Source organism: Pan paniscus, chromosome 22 (genome assembly GCF_029289425.2).
Source record: "Pan paniscus chromosome 22, NHGRI_mPanPan1-v2.0_pri, whole genome shotgun sequence".
Lineage (NCBI taxonomy): Eukaryota > Metazoa > Chordata > Mammalia > Primates > Hominidae > Pan > Pan paniscus.
Window position 1 is genome coordinate 18,831,998 of NC_073271.2, and position 9,439 is coordinate 18,841,436.

Genomic DNA, 9,439 nt, shown 5'->3' on the forward strand with positions numbered 1-9,439 from the left:
TAATAGTCTTTCAGTTCTGTAAACTTTTCTCTTTTTTCTTTCTTTAATTTTTTTTTACTTTTTATTTTTGGCAACAATGGTTTTACATATTTATGTGGTAGATGTACCATTTTGATACAAGCATAAAATGTGTAATAATAAAATCTAGGTAATTGGGATATTCATTACATAAAATATTTATAATTTATGTGTGTTGGGAACATTCCAAATCTCTTCTAGTTATTTTTAAATTTACAATAAATTAGTATTAACTGTAGTCACCCTATTGTGCTACTGAACACTATACCTTATTCTATTAACCATCCCCTCTTTATAACGCCCCGCAAACCCACTACCCTTCCCAACCTCTAGTAACTGTCATTCTACTCTCTGTCTTTATGAGATCAGTTTTCTTTAGTTCCCATATATAAGTGAAAACATGCAACATTTATCTTTCTGTGCCTGGCTTATTTCACTGAACATAGTATCCTCCAGTTCCATCCATGTTGTTATAATTATCATGATTTCATTCTTTTGTGTGACTGAATAATAATCCATTGTGTATATATACCACATTTTCTGTATTCATTCATTTGTTGATTGACACAGTTTGATTTCATATCTTGGCTATGGCAAATAGTGCTGCAATAAACATGGGTGTGCCAACATCTCTCTCCAATAGATGTATTTCCTTTATTTTGAATAAATACCCAGTAGTGAGATTTCTGGATTATATTGTAGTTCTATTTTTAGTTTTTTAAGGAACCTCCTTACTGCTTTCCATAGTGACTATACTAATTTACATCCCACCGATAGTGTATGAGTGTTCCTCCTTCTCCACCTCCTGACCACCATTTATTTTCTGTCTTTTTGTATTTTTGTTATCCCATTTGTCCATTTTGGTTTTCATTGCCTGTGCTTTTGAGGTCTTACTCAACAAATTTTGCCCAGACTAATGTACTCAAATATTTTCCCTATGTTTTCTTCTAGTAGTTTCAGGTCTTACATTTAAGTCTTTAATACATTTAGATTTGTTTTTGCATATGGTAAGAGAGAGGGTACTAATTTCATTCTTCTGCATATGGTTATCTAGTTTTTCAAGCATCAATTATTGAAAAGACTGTCCTTGCTGCAGTGTATGTTTTTGGTACTTTGTCAAAAATGAATTGACAGTAAATGTGTGGATTGATTTGTAGGTTATCTATTATGTTCTATGTGTCTGTTTTTACGACAGTACCATGCAGATTTTAATACTATAGCTTTGTAGTATAATTTGAAGTCAGATACTGTGCTTCTTCCAGCTTTGTTCTCTTTGTTCAGAATTGTTGTAGGTATTCCAGGTCGTTTGTGGTTCCATATACATTTTAGAATTTTTTTTTATTTCTGTGAAGAATTTCATTAGTACTTTGACATGTACTGTATTGAATCTGTAGATGTTAGGCAGTATAGACATCTTAATAATATTGATTTTTCTAATTCATGATTATGAAATATCTTTCCATTTTTGTGTCTTCAATTTACTCCCTTGATGTTTTATAGCATTTTTATCAACAAAAATTGTGTATGTTTATAATATACAGCATGATGTTTTGAAATATGTATATATTGTAGAATGGGTAAATCGAGCTAACTAACATATGTATTCCCTCATATGTATATATATTTGTGGGTGTGTGTATGGTGAGAACACATAAAATCTATTTTCAAGTTATTTACATGTGGGTGGATTATCATTGTACATTGGTTTATAACTTAATTTGTTGTTAAGTGACAAAAGTGGATGGGTAGTATGCTTCCTTTTATGTGGAAGAGGGAACTTGGGGAGCTTAGGGAGTGCACATGCTGGAGGGACTTTTTATTTTAGCAATGCTTCTTGCAGTACATTTATAACTCACGTATAGAAAACTTTCACAATTTTTCATAAGCATTTTGCAATTATGATTAAGTGGATTTTTCAAAGCAATACAAATAGAAGGCCAAGGAAGGTGGCTTATGTCTATAATCCCAGCACTTTGGGAGGCCAAGATGGGCTGATCACCTGAAGTCAGGGGTTCAAGACCAGCCTGGCCAACGTGGTGAAACTCTGTCTCTACTAAAAATACAAAAATTAGCCAGACGCGGTAGCACACATATGTAATCCAAGCTACTCTGGAGGCTGAGGCAGGAGAATTATTTGAACCTGAGAGTGCTGTGAACCAAGATCGCGCCACTGCACTCCAGCCTGGTGGCAGAGCAAGACTCTGCCTCAAAAAATATATGTATAAAATAAAATAAAAATAGAAGTCACATTTTTTTCTTTTGACAATGTCATAGCAAAACATATGTAAGGAAACTAATATATATGTAAGGAAACTAATATAGGAAAATATATGTAAGGAAACATATATAAGGAAACTACTAATATATACTATATTAGTAGTCATTCAATCTACCATAACTAATACAAATAATTGAAAACCTACAAACATGAGCAAATCTCTTCATGAATTCATAGCCCAAACAAGTTTATTGTCTCTCTTCCATCTCAGTTTAAGTCCATGAATTACCAAAACTTTTTTCTCCTGGTCTTTGATTTTAGTAATTTAATTTAGTTGTAATTATAATTATTTAAGAAAAGGTATCAAAGTGAATTACAAATTATGAAATTATATTTGACTTACAAACTACAATTTGCAAAGAGTGTATAATTTTGATTAGTAGCTGGTTGTAGAACTAATTGGTCTAGAGCTCTTTGAAATAAATCACTCTAGCTTCTCCATCGTGTGCCTTTAGTGCTCACATGTAAGTACTTTTTACGTATCCATTGAATCAATGAGTGGATAAATCAATAAATTATTTCCCATCAATAAATTGAAGCTTGCTATATGTTTATTTTGCCTAGCAGTGACCTTTTAATCTTAGATAAATATTTATTATGTTATTAAATTTAATTTTCAATTTAGTTTCAACTTTGCAATAATTTTCATGGTTTTTAAAATACTATTTTAGGAAGTGTAAAATTTTCGTTTTTCTTACATGCAAATGTGCTCTTTTAAGCTTAAGATTAAAAAATTAAAATCACTGGACAGCTAAGATTCTGGCTAATTGAGTAAATCTACTCTACACTAATTTGTAAAAACTGTTTTTGATATTAGCAACTGTTTTTAAAATATTTAATATTTAATTATTATAGGTACATGTGATGTTTTGATATAGGCATACAATGATATAGGCATACATCAGGGTAATTGGGGTATCCCTCACCTAAAGCCTTTATCATTTCTTTGCTTTTGTTTCAGTTTACTTATCACTTTGAGTTTAATCACTAAACAATTTTGTCAATAACATTTAATTAGGCATAATAATCTATGATGGTGATATGGTTTTGCTGTGTCCCCACCCAAATCTCATCTTGAATTGTAGCTCCCATAATTCTCATGTGTCATGAGAGAGACCTGGTGGGAAGTAATTGAATCATGGAGGTGGTTTTTGTGTGTGTGCTGTTCTTGTGATAGTGAATAAGTGGTTTTATAAAGGGGAGTTCCCCTGCACACACTCTCTTCCTTGCCACCATGTAAGACGTCCCTTGGCTCTTCCTTCATCTTCCACTACGATTGTGAGGCCTTCCCAGGCATGTGGAACTGAGTCCATTAAATCTCTTTCCTTTATAAATTACCCAGTCTTGGGTATGTCTTTATTAGCAGCATGAGAACAGATTAACAGATGAATATTTTTTATAAATAAAATATAATTTGAAATTCAGATAGTTTCCATAATCTTTGTCAAAAAATTTACACTGGGGTATCTCATGAGTTGTCCTTTACTTATAAGAATATAGGTGCATTACAAGTAGTTTAGAAATTCAGATGGACTTTAACCATTAAATTTGTTTTTATGACAAGTCATGAAATTTGACATTAACCAAAAACAGAGTAGAATATTGTAAGTGAACAATTACTTGTTTCCTATGCCATGAGAGGTTAGTCCCTTTTCTGAATATAAAGACAATACACCTACTGTTTACAAAGCAAAAAGTTTTAAGACTCTTGTCTATTTGTTTTAAAGATTATCTGCTATTCACTAGTATTCACCTAACATTTCTCTTTACTTCATTTGCTACAGGCTTTATTGCATTCCATTTAGTAGTTTATTGTCCCAGCATTGAAGATGTTATGCTGTTACCAGACCAGGAATTAGAAATCTGTTAACCATAAAAAAATCAGGATAATTTGATTTGACAGATTCAGGAAGTTCAGAATGGCTATTGTACAAGGTGGTAAATAAGTTGCCAACTGAGAAAAAGTATAAGAAGCAGCAGTGTAATGTTCTGATTCTTCTATTTAAAATGCTGGGTTTAAAGTTAATTTTACTTTCATTTATAAATTTTGAAGATATATTTATTTATTTTAATTTTTATGGGTACCTTGTAGGTGTATATATTTATGGAGTATGTGACATGTTTTGGTACAGACATGGAATGCATAATGATTATATCATAGAGAATGTGGTATCCATCCTCTCAAGCGTTTATTTTTTGTGTTACAAACAATCTAATTATGCTCTTTTAGTTATTTTAAAATTTATGATTGAAGTATTATTGACTATAGTCACCCTATTGTGCTATCAAATAATACGTCTTATTTATTCTAACTATCATTTTTTGTACTCATTACCCATCCCTACCATTCCCTCACACACCCCTTCTCCCCAAAAACTACCCTTCCTAGCCTCTGGTAACCGTTTTTCTACTTTCTATCAATGAATTGATTTTTATATATCACAAATAAGTGAGAACATGTGATATTTATCTTTCTGTGCCTGGTTTATAAAAAAGTATTTAAACATATATAGAAAAGCCCTTTAAAAATCAGTAATTCCTGAAATTTTGCTCAAAGTCTATTTAATTTTCTTACATGGGATATTTTCTAATTTATATCTTCACTATGACTTAAAATTCATTTTCAAGCTAATATATATTTTTACAGCTGTTTACCAGAGAGAAACCCAAATTTTCTATACCCCTAAATTAGTTAGTTTGTGCACTCTTATCTCCTTAAAGTGATCATATAATGGGGGAATAAAAGTGAAACCATTTGGAAGTATCTTTATAGTGCCCAAAGGAGAAATTGAAATAACAAATGACTATTAGAGTGTTCATTTCATGGAGGTATGAACATTTGAAAAGATTAAGTATGAGTACTTAAGTGTGTGTTAAGTGTTTCTGCGAATTAATGATAGCGCAGTTGAAAGCTGAAACTAAAAATTTTTCTTTTTTTTCTGCAAAATTATGTGATTCACAACTACAAAAAAGCTTTTAGTTTAAACAACATATTCTGAAATTATTTTGTATATATTAGGTTTGTAATTTCAATACATCGTTTCAGTTTAATAATTTTTCTTGCTAATTCTGTGAGAAACATTAACTCCTTATATAAAAAATGAAACCAAAATATATACCAAATAGGAATTGAACTTCTCCTTTTTATAAACCTTTAATTAAATTTTAGAAAAAGTTAACTTTTTCTATGCAATTTGAGTCCATAAAAACGGTTGTACAGGATAATTGCATAGCTTCATGTTCTCAACCATACTAAACAGAAGAAAACATACAGGGCATGTTACACAGGTGTAAATTAAATCTATTTTTATGTTTTGAAGCCCAGCAATTTTCTTAATGCTATTTGACCAAAGCCTAATGTGTAAACTGTACTAATATTTTAGAGGGCGAAAAAATCAGCTTCAGGTGCTAGTCTAGAATTTATGCCGGTAATAGAAATTATTTTCTGCATTATTGAGCAGTAATTACCTTGCTTCACATATTGCCACAATATTTTAAAGTTTTACTTTCATTTGAAATGCCTTCTAGCTACCATGAGAGCTAGAAGTATGCAGAATTGCCTGGTATATTGCATTTGTTAAGAAAACAGAAGCCGATCACTACATTAATCTAGAATTAGATGATTCTACATAGATAATTTCTGTGCTGGAGATATGAAGGTACAGATATATTTGCATATCTATGGAATTGTGAGGAAAGCATGCCATATGGTTTTGATTCCTCATCTAAAAATGTGAATAATCAGTGAAATTACATTTTAACATGGCTGATTATTGTTAGTGCCTGTGTGGTACTTAAATTTTCAACTTAATTTTAAAAATATATCACATTTAATTCACTGAAAATAAAATATATTAAGTAATATTATTAAATATTTTGTGCTTTTTACTAGAATGCATCTTGATTATCTATAAACATTGCTTGATAGAAACTGAGATATATGTATTATTTTATATACATAAGCAGACATATTTGTCCCTCTTCCCATCTCTCTTTTCCTCTGTCACTTTTTTTCTCTATATGTATATGTAAGATATTTTTACAAATTGAACATGAGTGGAAGAAATGAAAAAAATCAAGAATTGCTTTTAGTTGACTTACTTGAGTAATTGTGTAGACGACTTAGAGATATATTAAAATTTAGGAGAAAAATAGTTTAGAAGAGACTCATGTTCATTTTATGTTAAAACATTGAGGTATCATTATAACATCCCTTCCTCATTTTTAAAATTAGGTTATTTGTTTTTTGTTGTTGTTGAGTTAAAGGAGTTCTTTATATATTCTAGATTTTAGCCCCTTTATAAATACACAGTTTGCAAATATTTTATACCATTCTGTAGGCTGCCTTTCACTCTGTTCATTGTGTCCTTAGATGCATAGACGTTTACAATTTGGATATTGTCTAGTTTTACTTCTGTTGCCTATGTTTTTGGTGTCATATTAAATAAATAATTGCCAAATCAAATGCCATAAGACCTTTCCCTATATTTTCTTCCAAGGGTTTTATAGTTTTAGGTTTTATGCTTAGGACTTTGATTAAATTTTAGTTATTTTTTTAAAACAGTGTAAAGTAAGAGTCCAGCTTTTTTTTTTTTTTTTTTTTGCATGTGGATATCAGTATTCCTAACAATTGTTGAGAAGAATTTTATTTCCCCATTGAATAGGCTTGGCACTGCTATCAAAAATCATTTGAACACATACACAAAGGTTTTTTATTTGCCTTATAAATGCAATTTTACAATCTAAAATGTACATTGCAAAGGTATATTTATATTTACAGAATTTAATGTAATATAATATTTACATAAATTTAATGTTTTTTTATGTTCAACATGTACACAGCAGATAAGTGAAATTCACTACAAGATTTTTTGTTTTTTTTTTAAGTATTTTTAGTATATCCAACATAGATTCTGTGCAGAGAGGCAGTTGTGTTTCTTCCTTTTTGCTTTTTGTTTTGTTAAATTGCACTGACTATGACTTCCAATAAAACGTTACCAGATTAGGTCAGCTTTGCTATGTGCTCAACTTACAGGAAAAGTTTGAAATTTTAAACTTAAGTATGGTTATGGATATATGTTTTCACCTTTTATTCAGATTGATAATGGTCTTTCTATTCTTGGTTTGCTGAGTTTTTTATTTTTTAATTATAAATGGATTCCGTTACTGACTTTTTGTTGTACTTCTCCTATTGAGATAATTATATTGTTTTATCCAAGTTTTCCTTAATGTGCTCAGTTATACTGTCTTTTTGATTATTAAACCAATTATGAACCAACATAATAAAATGGACATGGTCTTGGTGTATTATCTTCTGTATATTACAGAAACAGAGTTGGTAATGTTTTGCCAAAGACTGTTGCATCAATGTTCATGGAAGATATTGGTATATAATTTGTTTTTCTTGTAACATTTTGTTTTGTTTCTAGAGTCATGCTTGCCTCAATAAAATTACTTAGTAATTATACCTTTTTTCTCATTTTTCTGAAAACGTTCAGGAGGATTGATTACTTTTTTCTTAAAGGTTGGGTAGCATTCAACAGTAAGTTTATCATACCTGGATTTTTCTTACTGGAAAGGTTTTGATCATAAAATCAAATTTATGTAATAGACAATGTCCCATTTAAATTTTTATGTTCTGTTATGTTATTTTTGGTTAGTTGTGCTTTTTAATGAATTCATCTATTCCTGAAAGATGTTGAATTTATTGGCACAATATCATGTGCATGTGTGTGTTTTATTCTTGGTTATTTAAAATGTATGTTATTTTGGGACAATTAAGCATTCACTTCTGATTCTGGAAATTTACTTTTGCTCCTTCTTTTAAATCTGAATAATATTACTCAGGTTTATTAATTTTAATTTTCTTTTTAAAAACTAAGTTTTTAACAATTTTTCTTGTTTGTTTTACAGTTCATTTTCAAATTATATATTTAATATTTATTATCTTTTAACTTCAAGCACAATTTGATTGTATATTTCTAGTTTCTAAAGGTGAAACTTACATTATTGATTTTAAATCTTAGTATTTTATAGCATAGCTATTTATATGTAATTGTATATGTGTATACATGACTCTGAAATGTATTAAGAGCAGTCATAGCATATAACTATTTCATTCTCAAAACAAATCTAAAGTTGCCACTTTCCACATGCCAATTTAAGGTAAAATCTAACATTTTAAATGGATAATTATTTAATGAACTTATTCTGTAAACTAACCTTACCAGAAAACATTTATCCTGAGTACTATGGTCTGTATGTTTTTTCCCCCAAAATTCATGTGTTGAAACCTAACCTTCATGGTAATGACACTAGAAACTGGGGCTTTTGGGAGCTGATTAGGTCCTGAGGGTTAAGCTCTCATGGGTGGGTTTAGTACCCTTACAAAAGAAGATCCTGAGAGATATCTTGTCCTTCCACCATGTGAGAATACAGGGAAGAAAGCACGTGAGATGAAGCAGGGTATAGGCCCTCACCAGATGCCAAATCTACTGGCATTGTGATCTTGAACCTCCCAGACTCCCTAAATGTGAAAAATAAATTCCTGTTGGTTATAAGTTACCCAACTTATGGTAATTTGTTCTAGCAGCCTAAATGGAATAAGACATTGAGTTTAAGTAAAGCAACAATGGAATATATATATATATATATATATATGTATATTATATATACACACAACATATGATCTCTGTTGCATATTTATCTTTCTTTTCGTTTTTATACTATATAACCCTTTGTAAATGTAAAAACCATTCTCAGTTCTTAGGCTATACAAAACCAGGCTGCAGACTGAATGTACTTTACAGACTCTAGTTTGCCAACCCCTATAAGAATTAACAGTCATTTTAATCCACATTTCTAGATACCTCAATTTAGCTCAAAAAAGAAAGGCCAGTCGCTTCCTTATCATAAATACATATACATATGTTTTGTATGTATACATATACGTATATTTATGAAAGGAAGCAACTGGCCTTTCTTTTACATATATGAAAATACATACATATACATGTAAATACATACATATATGTATGCATTTATATGTGTATATATACGCATTATGTGCATATATAGTATATATAACCTCCTTGTTATAACAATGTAATATAAATATTATATATGTATTATATATTTATTAAA